We start from the raw sequence: 13,989 nt of genomic DNA on the forward strand, positions 1-13,989 counted from the left end.
TTTAAAATTCATAAATTTAAATTTTTCTTAAATAATAATTACGTTTTATTTAATTTTTAAGAAAATTCAAAATTTTTGAAAATTAGATTTTATATAAATATTTATTTTTGATTAATTTATTTTCTAAGAAAATTAAAAATATTGGAAATTTAAATTTCTCTTAAATATTAAATTAAGGGTACTCAAGGATTGGTAGACTCAGAATTCCTCCGGGCTTTTAAAGTGAATTTTAATCTTTGAAGAAAACGAAGACTATGTGTTATTCAGACGGAAAATTCCCGAATACGGAAATTATAGATAATGATTTTCTTACTCCAATGGAACTAATTTCAAGACCTACAGATGAAAATTGTGAATCTTCCTCAAAGGCTTACTCCATAGGATACCACTGGGTTTTCAGACGCAGAAAATGGATTAAATTTCTACGGGTACAGTTTTTCTCGAAGATTTTAAAGACAACTCCATGATTCTAGATAATACAGTCACACAGTGATTTGTATCAATGATATATTTATCCGGGAATCAATGAGATCGTACAGGCAGGAATTGTGGAAGTTAGAGAGAATAGTGGGGACATACAAATATCTCAGTTACATGCAGTAAAGTTGGAACCTCGGGACAAAATGTAAGAGTTACTGATAGATGAATCAGAGGAAGCTCAGGTAGAAGTACTTGAGGGATTGGACATCAGGGCAGTGTTTCACTTATCAGGGAAGTTTAGTCGCATTAGATTCACAAGGAGTACATAAGCTATATCCAAGGATCAAGCCTATCTATTCCGTATCAGAGATTCTTACAGATTCAGTTCAAAGGGTGATTACAAGACTGAGATTGGGACATAAACAAGATTTGATAGCTACAGTTATGACAAGACATTTGTGTCAAGTAACTATCAGGGATTTTGCTATAACAGAACAAGAAGCTTGACAAACAAGGATGAGTAGGGATTCAGTTGAAGAGTTGAGACAAAGGTGGAATGTTTTCTTAGGGAAACAGCCAGTCAAAACTTATAGTGCACAGGAAAGAGTTGGGATGGATCAGATGACGAGAATCATGAATATCTTGCTTTCATAGCAATATCTGAAGGTGATCCAACTCACATATCTCAGGTTTCAATTTCTTGAACCACTGCAATATTTTATTTTCAATATTTAATGCATGATATGATCATATTGTTTAAATGTTTAACACTCGCACAAGCATGATAGCATCACACATAGATAATGTTGTACTAGTTCACTAGATTATTTTGTGGTAACTAGGTTTGATGTTTAACTTGTGCATGTTACTTTAGATGATCTTAAATATGTGTTTGAATATTTATTGAACATGATTAATTGCTTTAGTGAGATATATATTTTCCAGCATATAAGACCTTTGTTTATGCTTACGCTCTGTATCCTATTACATTGTGATTTATTCATTTGATCTGAATTATTTGTTAAGATATGTTAGTTTATAATTGGATTGAGATAGCTAGATGAGATACATCAACAGGATTGGACTAGATAGAATTAGTGATTTATTTGTTAATTATGTTCGCTCCATATCATGCCTGTATTGCTTAATTCTTATGCGTAATGTTTCTAAATGAATGCCACGTATTCTTATTTAGAATTATAATTGGGTAAAGAATGTTAGTCCTCCTTATATAAGGTTGGAATCATTTTTCCCCTAGCCTAGAGACAGATTTGTCAAGGGTATCGAAATGGAGTGAAATGGTCAAGCAAAGATAAGAAGTAGCATGATAAGGTTGCAGCTGTTGATATCTCTGTTTATAATAATATCTCTAATCCAACTGGACCCAAACTGATAAGTTGGGTACCAAGAACTGTTAATCCATTTGTGAATCTAGGACATAACAGGGTAATTGATTCATATATATTATTGGTAATTCATACTCAAGGCATATGATCAAAGAAAGAGCCCCCAATCAAATGTGGTTGACAAAATCTATTCCGTCAATAATCTTTGAAGATGACAACAAAGGTTTTCATTACGGGACAAGCTATACAGAAAAAGGATGTCATCATGAACTCAACAATTGCTATCACTGATAACAACTAATTATTGGAGTCATTGATAACATTTGAAGCAACTTCCTTGGGAGAATCAAGGTACAAATTCTCTTATCAGACAGTTCTGCATCAAAGGACAAAATGTCAATTTAATGAAGGATTGGTGTATCATCTGAAGCAGGAAGATTGAGAAGCTTGCTCTTCTTAGAGTAAGGAAAGGAAATGCTTGTGGCTAGACTGGAATCTCAGGAAAGGTGAAGTCAACCGTTTCTACTCTAAAGCTTTATCCGACAAAAGTTTAGCTATGGCATTAGAAGCTCTCACCCTTGAACATCAACACAAGGAACTCTTTTGTAAAAAGGGTTTAGTGAGAGGACTGCCTCATCTGAAATTTAGAAGACGATTAATGTGAGGCATGTCAGAAAGAGAAGTCAAAGACAGCATCACATCAAAGCAAAGATATACCTCGGTGATGGTGGTTGACTACTCTTATTAAAAAAAGTTGTTGTTCGTGCAATCTCAAGACATGACATCACAGATGGTGATTAATTGTATCAAAGAAGATCAAGCTGGAAGCTACTGTAAAAGAAATAATCTTGTGGACAGATAATGGGACTGAATTCAGGAAGTAGTTCTGATTAATATCTGTAACATCAAGAATATATGAGACTTATTCAGCACTGGGAACTCCGTGTCATAATGGAGTGGTACAAGGGAAGAACCAAAACTTGATTAAAGCTACAAGAGAAATATCAAGCTAATCAAGACTTTCTAAATACCAAAGGGCTGGAGCAGTCAAAACAATTTACAACACGTAAGATCAAGCCTTGATCTGGATGTATACATGAAGACCACTAATTAATGGCCAACAGGAGCAAACACTGGATAAATTGAAAGTGTTTGGAGAGAATGTTCTACATGAGCAAACAATAAAATGTTTTTAGTTATTTGAAGATCTTGGCATTTGCAGCTAAGACTTGTAAGAATATTTCTCATGGCTACTCAGTGGAGTTTACAACCTACAGGGCATTTATGGTTGATCAACAAAAGATGATTGAAAGTCTAAATGCATAGTTCAACAACTCAATGCTCCAAGCTGTTACAGGAGAAATTAATGGTATTGATGATTCATATCCAAGCAGTGGAATGGAAGTGTATCAACACATCTCATTACTTCAATGAAGCCAGTCAGCAAGGGTAAAAATTTTCAGGAAATCCCAGCAACAGCTTAGGGGGAACAAAATGAAGGATCAACTAGTCAGATACAATACCACATTGAAAATTCAGAGGACACAATAAGAACATATCTGCTGAGATAAAGGGTTTGATATCAAGTCTATTCCCAGAGTCTAGTTCTTAAGTGGTCCATATGGTGGAGTAATGATTAGCAGGGCTACTGAGTGCGGATTATTATTTCTCTAGTTTTCTATCTGAAGAAGAAACTAAGAAAATTACAGAAGCTCTGATAGATCCGGATTGGTTGGATGATTGCAAAGCAAAATGAACTCAATCAGTCAGCAAGCAGATTGTAGGGAAGCTGGTTTCCAAACCAAATGACAGTATTGTAATTGGTACAAGGATAACCAGAAGTTAAACTGGATGACAATAGCATTGTTACGAGGGACAAGGCCAAATTGGATGCTAGGTTATTATCAGGAAGCAATATCTAACAGATAGCACCAGTGACGAGACTTGAGGATATTACGACATATCAGGCACATGATGTACATTACACTTGGAATTGGACTCTAGTAGATGTGTACAAGTGCACTCCTAGTTGGTGAGTCAAAAGAGGAAGTCAATGCAAAACAGTTCATGGACTTTGCAGTAGCAGATCAATTGAACTCTGTATATCTCTTCTTCACAAGCTCACTTCAGGTTGGTATGAACTAGTATACTACTCAAGCAATCGTCAAGGACATGGTATGACACTCTAACTGAAGTTACAAGTTTAATATAAACTAGTAGAGTCATTATACTAATAATTCTCTTATCACTAGGCACAAACATATTGTTTTATATGTGCAGTGATATAATGATAATGTTATATGTTGGTCTACTAACAAAGACTTGTGCAAGATTATTTGCTAAGTTATTGCAGAGTAGGTATGGTGGAGCATGTTGGAAAGGTTGCAATTCTTTTTGGGATTACTTTAAGAAAGCCATTAGAATAATTCTTTTAGGAGCTCAAGCAAGCCAAAAGAATAATTCTTTTAGGAGCACAAGTAAACCAAAAGAATGATGGCAATACAAGTAAGTTAAGGATCTTTTGAAATTGCAAAATTTGGAAGATTCTGAACATGCCAAGAATACTTACCAACAGAAACCACTAAAGCTTGATCAGTGCAACTCAGGTATAATGACAAGCTATAGAGGTATGACAAGCTCACTCTTTTACTCAAATGCTAATAGATAACATGTAATGTTCTCAATATGCCAACGTGCAAGGTTCTAAGTAGATACTAGAGAATCCAATCTTATAGCTATTAACAAGATTATTAGATATCTTAAGGGACTAACAACTCTTGGAGTAAAGTACCCTAAAGATATTATGCTTAACATGTTTGGCTATATAGATATCGATTATGCAGGTTGTAAGAAAGACAGGAGAAGCATCTCTGAAGCTGTCAACTTAAGTGACAGGAGAAGCATCTCAGGAAGCTGTCAACTTCGTGGACGAAGATTGACTTCTTGTTATGATAAGAAACAACCTCAAATCCAACAACACTGTGGAATACTCTATGACAAGGCACCTTTACACCAGGTATCATTTAATTCGAGAGCGTGTCTTTTAGTTAAAGAGTTATTGACAGAAACATTTATTAAATCACTTGATAAAGTTAATTTTTCAAGACTGGTTTGTAAGTGTGGGATATCATTCATTGCATATTAGATGGAAATCCCATCTGTAAGGAATTCTTCATATAAGTTCACAAGTATTAAATCTTCAATATTTAAAGGACTTGTGAATTTATCAGTAATCCAGTACCTCGTACTTAGTGTTACTATCTTGATTATCATGATTACAATGTCATATACATTTGTGGTAGTTAAGTATTATAGCATGAAGTTTGAATATTATTTTAATTGATTAAATTATGACTGTAGACAATTTCATTCCATATCAGTCTCATAATTTGAATTGTATTAAAATAATATGCAGCATAGTTATTTGTATCTTGTATAAATAATTATGATACTTTTAGTATTAATGATATTATTTAGAATTTTTGTTCTAAGTAATCAATGCTTATTTCTAAATCACTAATATTGAAAGTTGATGTATTTTCTAAGTTATGTGTATAAAACTCTCAATATTTTATATACCTAGAAAGTATTTCTAAAATTACTAATTATCCAAAGAGTGATTGCCATGTATATAAGTCATATATCCTATTGGTGCTTATTCAAGGATAATTATGAAAATATTTAAGTGCTAGTATCTAACTCATAGATATTTAATATTTATTTATTTAATATTTATTTTGGGTTGTTTGGATTATGGAATTTGAAGCAATTCAATGATTTTATTTGCTCCATAATTCAAACTAACTTAAAATAAATAAGCAGCATGATTGATTATAACTAAATCTGTCAACAATTGATATCTAGTATATTGATTGTAAATTATGTGTTATAAGTTAATTATGAGATTTTGGTTTTAGTGAATTTAGCAATACTTATATCTCAAGAATTCAATGAAATCAGAATATGATTATAGCATGATTAGTTGTGTGTAAATTTTTGACTTGTATCATTTAATGATATTTAATTAAGATTTTAACTATGAACTAATTGTGAAGTATTAGTATTTGTGACATTACTTAGAACTCCTCTAAGTAATCAATGCTTATCTTCAGTCACATATACTAATATAGAAAATGTAGAAATTTTTCTTAAGTATAACTATGGTTAAAATGTTTGATTGCTTTATTAGAAGTAACCAATGTTGTCAATTTAGAATAATTTATACTTATTTGCAAACTCCTAAAAACTTTGATAATAGATGCAATACTCAATGGATCAAAGTATATGGAACTTAAAATATTTTTCTAAGATTGCAAACAAGTCAATGTTGGTTAATGTTACTTTATTTATCGAACCAATATTGTTTGAGATATTACAGTTGTTAGGAGTTAACAATTGTATGATATATGAAATTGAATGTTGATGTCTTTTTGATAGATAATTGGTATTCAATTCATTGATATCTTATTTTATTATTTAAAATTTGATGCAACATAATTATTGGTATCCAAAGTACTTGACAAGTATCAGTCAATGATATATTGTTAATATTTTATTGCAGATAATTGTGAAATTTTAAGTTCTAGTGAATTTATATGCTTTGCTGTATCTGAAAGATTCACTATAATTTGAAATCAGCAACATAGTCATTCTTATTAAGATTATTTATCAATACACAGTGTTGTTGATTATAACTTTATAAAGATAGATTATGGAGCTTTTGACATGAATGAGAATTGCTTAGACTTTACCCTAAGTGATCAATGCTTTTACAAAAACTCATTCATATTAAAAGACAAAATCTTTCTTTCTCTTCTTAATACTGCTAGGTCATCAGTCTGTGTCTTATCAAATCATTTATCTTTTTAGGCATAAAAACAGACTTGTGCACTCGAACAGTTTTAGGAGAAAATCAAACTTCTTTCAACTTTAGTGATTGCTTATTTCATTGAAATCTTTTGAAATCACTACTGTACATCATTTCTCTCAAAAGATTAAATGCATAATTTTCATTCATTATAGATCTTAAGTGCATTTTATCTATAGATTGCCATATGCTCAGTGATGCAGGTTCACACTCCGATGGCATTCTTTCATTTGATAGTCATGAGGTTGAAAACCCACAACTTTTATCCCAGACTGTAAAGACAAACACAGAAACAGAACCAACCAACACTCTCTTACCACTAAAATGAAGTATGAATGAGCGTGAGGGAGAAAGTGTCATAGTGCACCACATAAGAAAGGTTCTGAAATCAACCCAGCAGCTCTGTCTCCTACAAAGATGAGTAGTATTTAAACAAAGACAACATCTAGCCCCCATACATCTTCTCAAAAAGATGTAATGGCTGAAAAGGCACAAAAACAGTTACTAGATTCATCCTCTCAATAGGGTGCGTCTATTGAAATTCGCCTGTCGGCCAGGGTATCCGATGTAGTGCCACCACCTCAAACATAAGCAATTCTTGATGCACAAGGAAAGGTTACACACACAAAGGATGAGTTGACGGAAACAAGAGTTTCGACCATTTTAAGGTCATATTCGATTGTTCAAGGTTCTTTAATGGACCAATTGCCTTTACAGGTGTTAGGAGAGGATACTGATCCAATAGCCATATATCAGTGGTCAGTGTCTACCTCCTCAGGACTAATAAACTTGGATGCATCTGCGGATAGTGGATCTGACATAGGTGTAGATCGGCAACTTGTTGACAATGATTCAGATATTACCTGATGAGTCACAAGGAAATGTCTTCACAGACATTAGAAGGGAACTTTGATCTTTATGCTAAATTCTTTGGATCATTGTTTATCTTCCCAGAGTTTAAATCTTGAACCCTAAAAGGGAAACTAGCAATTTGTAGATTATGACTCAGATTCCTCTGACGAGTCTAACAAGGATGGGGATTTGCGAACTCCCATTGCACCACTTGTGACCTCCTTAAGGATGGCTAAGGTGATTTTTCTTGCAGGTACAACTGGATTTTGGAGCTATGAGAGGAGTGATACACTTGTGAGAATGAGTGTAAACACGAGTGGAGAAAAGAGTGAAATACTTGTGAGGCACACAAAACAGAATCACACACTCACAGTGGGGAAGAAAGACAAAAACCATATCCCATTCCCTATTTCTAAACATGGTTCTTGATACTTCGGGTCTCGATTCTGTTTATGATTGGAACCTAACTCTTAGGGACCTAACATTTATAGACCGGATTAGAATACTTCGGGACCTTTGGGAGGTATAAGAAGTTGGGAAGATTGGTGAACATGATGATCAACAGTGAAATCATTCTTGCAGCTTTTAAAGGGACATGGTTGATCAGACTATGACTTATTATTTCTTTTCCAACCAAGTAAAATATGAGCACTCCTTCAGACAACAGCATACATTCCTTCTTTAAGGGGGAGATAAAAGCTTATATAATAGATTGGAGGATTCCTCAACTAAGGGGGAGAAATAGAAGGGATGAGGAAAAAGGTAATGCACATGTACACTACACCACACCATTGTTGTTTGTAACTACGGATCCTATTGTACGGGAGAGGTGGTAAACACAAGGTAATTTTCTAGTGATCAGAAGAAGTGGTTTGGTTTATCACTATTCTTCATAAGGGGAGAAGTTGTCTTCAAAAAGGGGAGTACCATTAGTTCTTATCTGCGGATTCTATTGTACGGGAGAGGTGGTAGACGAAGGTGATCTCCTTCAAGCAGTTGATTCTCATAGGGGGAGAAGCAAGAGAGATATGCGCTTCTCAACAGGAAATGTGGTTGTACAAAAGAAGCTACTGATGATTACTTCAAGACTGAGAAGTATTATCTGGCAGAGATTTGAAGAACCAAGGAAATGAAGATGAAACTACTTGAAGATCAGTTTAGTGCTAGAGGAACAAACATCTTTCATTTCAGCTACTCAAGAAATCTGAAAATGCAGTATTTGATCTAGAAAACTAGTAGCATTATTTACAAGTCCTGGTACATTACTTTTTAAGTTGTTAGTTGAGTTATCCTCTCTATTTAATTTGTTTGTTAAGTTTAACAATCAAATAGGGGGAGATTGTTGGTGAGACTGCGTAGCTGTATGAACAGTTACGTGATAACTTAGCACGATAAGAACACCAGAACAGGACAGGTTTATAATACTACGTCTACATAAGAAATTAGGAAGAATTAAGACAAGGCAAATACAAAGAATCAGAAGATTAGAAGAAGGCCTGAAGTCTGTCTACAGGTCACTGAAAGAAGTTCATTAATATGATCATGCCTCAATGAAGAACAAAGGTTAAAGACTTTCAGAGTTTCAGAAATGTTGAAGATTCAGTATACAAGTGCTACCGGAAGATTTCAGTGTATTTGCATTGATTGAAGATAGACAATATTCGAAGCATAGGAATCTGAAGAATTGAAGACAGGGTATAGACAGAGGTTAATGAAGACGTTGTCTAGAGTAACAGAAAGGATTCCAGTGAAAGTACAATTGTTTATTGACAGTCAGTGTACGAAGCAATAAAGTTGAGGCAAGCTTAACAATTTAATCAAGGCTATAATACGAAGACCTGAATCGGGGTTAGTCGTTTGTGAACCAGACCAGTTGCACTAGGCGTCAACAACTCGTGAAAGGTATCTGGGTATTATTTATAGAAGAATTGTTAAGTTGAGGAACATACTTGGATTGAACGTTTATCTGTTAAAGTACGAGAAGAGGTGCGCGGGGTATACAACTCAACAGCTTAGGGGACTGGCAAAGCTCAAAGTTTAATTGGTAAATTAAATAAATTTATTTAGTGGACTTTAATATAATTTATTTAATAAACTTAAAATGATTTATCTTATAAACTTTAAATAAGTTTATTTTTTAAATCTAAATTAGTTTATTTATATAAGTTATATTTAAGTTTAATTTTATAAATTAATTTAATCACAAATTAAACTTAAAAAGAAAAAGAAACAAAAAGAAAATAAAAAAAAAAGAAAAGAGAAAAAGAAAAAGAAAACAAAAAAAAGGAAAAAGAAAACAAAAGAAAAGGATAAAAGAAAAACAAAAGAAAACAAAACAAAAACAAAACAAAACAAAAGAAAAAGGAAAAAAAGAAAATAAACAAAGGAAAAAAAACATGCACGTGAACAAACATGTCGCCACAGAGAAACTCCCCCCGGTCGCCACAAAATTATCATGTATCTCCTTTGTCGCCACACATGAGTTAGTGGTGTTAGTTTTGGTTTATAAAAATTAATTACAAAAGTTTGTACAATGATGTCGCCACACACATCCTATCGCCACAGAGCTTAAAGTACCTGTTGTCGTCACAGAAATCACAGCCACATATTTATTGTATAAAGACTACACTTTGCAGCAGATCTGAAGCAGTTCTGTTTATCTTCTTCTCCAAAAAAAGAGAGCTGATAATACAAGAAGCATAGATTTATAGAGAAGCTCTGGCACCTTGAATATCCGTTTAACTTCTCACCGGAGTAACGTTATAATACCCGATTAATTCTTGTATATTCATAGGGGCATTATAATCGTTATCCGGTAATTAAATCCTAGTACAAACAAAAGCTAGATTATTGTATAGGATTTGATTTGTAAATCTTTGTGGAAGCTAGGAACTTTGTTGTTCTTAGATTGTTGCTGGTTAATTTATTTACCGGAGTGTAGCAATACCCTCGAGGATTTATATACGAATATATATTTCCCCAAATATCTTGTGTTCCTCGTTTTTATCATTCCAAACACTATTCCTCTCAAAAACACGAAACCACTAACCGAGCACTAAATATTTTATCCGCTAAAAATTCGAAAGAATTTTTAATTTAGTGATTATCCTATTCAACCCCCCTTCTACGATAATTCGGGACCTAACAGAAAGAACACTCACTGAGTTGTTAAGCATGTTTAGAACTGCTGAAAATAACACGGTAAAGGCATGAACTACGTCCATATTGATGATGTACACATGGAATGCAAATGAGAAAGGAAAATGGACAGGAAAAGTGAAGATTTGATCTTATTAGGTGCCAAACCAAAATCCAATCCCAAAGGGCTTTTGAAGCCTAATAGTGGTGTTGCTAAAGGAGATGATTGTCATTTCTGTGGAAATAACTGGATGAATGGAAGTTAAATTGTAGAGCTTATTTGGAAGATCTAAAGAAGAAGACTAGCAATGGTCAAGCTTCAGGTATAGGATTAGAATTGGAGCAAAAGTTGTTGCTCTAGTTGAAGGAACTCGATACCTAATTTTGCCCATAAGGCGAGATTAAGAACTTGATAAATTGTTATTACGTGCCTGCCTTTAGCGGATACATTAAGTCAATTTCTTGTCAGGACAAGAAAGGTTTTCATTTTAATTAAATAAACAATACTCCCTCCGTCCCAACCATTTCTATACAAATGGTTTGGGAACGGAGGACAAGAAATTTATTAAAATAATATTAGTTTTGGTAAGTTAGTGGGATGAGAGAGAAAAAAAGTATAATTTAGTAAGAAAAAGTATAAAGTTGGGTAAAGTGGTGGGACCAATCAATATTTAATGAATAAAGTGAGTATAGTGGGAGAAAGTAGTAGATGTGGTTGATTTTTATATTATTAAATTCTTACTATTTTTGGTAAGTTTGAAATGTATAGAATAGAATGGGACATCCAAAAAAGGAAAGTGTATAAAAATGAATGGGACAGAGGGAGTAGTTGTTTATTCTATTTCAATGATAAGACTTATAATGTTGCACAATTAGTTAACAATTTATATATTCTAAGTTGACTCAAATCAAACATTACATCTAGCATTGTCGTTAAGCCATATTAATGAAAAAAAACGCATTTCTGAGTTACATAAAGATGAATACTACTTGGATAAGTTTGATTTTGAATCATACGGAAGATGCGAACTTTGTCTCATTGAAAAAATGATTAAAGCTTCTTTTACCTGATCTGGTGAAAGGGCCACCGAACGATTAGGACTTATACATAATGATGTATGTGGTCGAATGCGTATGATGGCAAGGGGTGGCTTATATTACTTTATAATGTTTACTGATGATTTTAGTAGATATGGATATATATGTCTTATCAAGAACAAATCTGATTCTTTTGAAGTGTTCAAAGAATATAAGGTTGAAGTAGAAAAGCAAATAGAGGAAAGTATAAAAGTTCTACGATCAGATCGTGGAGGAAAATACTTAAGCCTCAATTTCAAGAGTTTCTTGAAGGAGTGTGATAGTATATCATAACTTACTCCTTTTGGAACACCTCAATGAAATAGGGATTCTGAGAGGAGAAATCGTACCTTGTTGGACATAGTGCGATCGATGATGAGTCAAGCGGATCTTTCACTCGGTTTATGTGGTTATGCTCCAGAAACGGCTGCATATACACTTAACCAAGTTCCAACTAAAGCGGCTCAAAATACTCCGTATGAGATATGGAATGATAAACGTCATATCATGTCATTTATAAAAATTTGGGGACATGAAGCGTTTGTAAAATGTTTAGCCTCTGACAAGATTGGAGCGAAATTAGATAGATTTTATTTTGTGGGATACCCAAGTGAGACTAGGGTATAGTTTTCATAATCCTTACGAGAACAAAATGTTTGTTGCTCGGGCCATTGTATTTCTTGAGGGATAACTAATTTCTAAGAAAATCAGTGGGAGGATAATACATCTCAATGAAAATTGAGAACCACATGATAACATTGAACCAGAGTTCGAATAAGATCAGGATGTACATCAAAATGTTAAAAGTAATCATGTTCAGGAAACACAGGTTATTCACAGATCTAGTAGGATTCACCATGAGTCCGGGAGAAATTAAGGATTTCTTTTGACTCAAGATGGTGATGTGATGCTTATAGATAATGATAAGCCTCTCACCTACCAAGATACTATGAACAGTCCAAACTCCGATAGATGGTTGGAGGCCAAGAAATCTGAGATGGAATCCATGTATCAAAATAAGGTATTGACTTTAGTTGATCCACTCGAAGGGATAAAACCTATAGGGTGCAAGTGGATTTTCAAGAAGAAAAACTGACATGGATGGTAAAGTACAAACCTATAAGGTGCGACTAGTGGCAAAAGGTTTCAAATAAATTCATGGTATAGACTATCATGAGACTTTTTCACCAGTTGTTATGGTCAAGTCCATCGGGATTTTGTTAGCAATAGTTGTGTACTTTGACTATGAGATTTGGCAAAAGGATGTGTTTGCAAGAAGGTTAGTGGGAGCCACACTATGCCATAGATGACCTATTTGCACGTTTTTGTCTGGTATTGCCTTAGAAAACATTGCAATATGTATGAAATTATGACCCTATCACAACACCCTGATCTTGGTGTTGCTATAGGCATAGAGACATGTTGCTATAGCTCAATACATCTCTAGTGTTGGCATATATGTCTTATATATTGCAACCTCACATGGTTGTGTTGCCATAAACTGTTGAATAAGTTTTTTAAAAAAACAAATTAACTCAAAATTTAATTTATCCGAAAAATTATTTGTGGAGTTTCTTATAAAGTAAAAGTCCGAAAAATAAATAAATTATTCATATTCTATAAATATTGAAATATTTAGTATTAATTTAATACAAAATAAATATATTTTAATAATTAGTTTAAATAAAACTAAAATATCAATCGATATCACCAAAATTATTATTTTAGCAAAATTAATATAATTTTCCTAAATTAATATTTCAAAATTATTAACTTGTCACTGAGATTGTTTGTATATTTTCATTATAGATACTTATTTTGTTATATATATTTGATAATGTCATGGCTAATATGATTTATGTTTAGATTCTAGATCTTACTTAACTAGACAAGTCAGTACTTAACCATTAATCAGTACTTATACTGGAAGTCAGGACTTAAGGATATTGTTAGGAATAAGTTAAGCAAAACACTTAAGTAGAAATCTAGTGTTTGTAGCCTCAACGGATAAGACCATCTTGGCTATCCGTTGAAGGAGTAGCCTTACTTAGCAATAAGTTTGGTATTGTAGAACATTTCACTCTCTGGTTTCAAGCTGTAATTCTTAGATGTTGTTAGGAAATAATCAGTCATGTTGACTACTAATGGATGTACAAATAGGAGGGCTAATTGTAAATAATTCATGCCTTGTAATTTTGTATAAGTGAAGAAGTGTCAACGGATATTGAAGACCTTCAACGGATAAGAAACAAAGCTTCAACGGATGTCTCTAATGCTTCAACGGATAAT

Source organism: Apium graveolens, chromosome 8, assembly GCF_009905375.1.
Source record: "Apium graveolens cultivar Ventura chromosome 8, ASM990537v1, whole genome shotgun sequence".
NCBI classification, from domain to species: Eukaryota; Viridiplantae; Streptophyta; class Magnoliopsida; order Apiales; family Apiaceae; genus Apium; species Apium graveolens.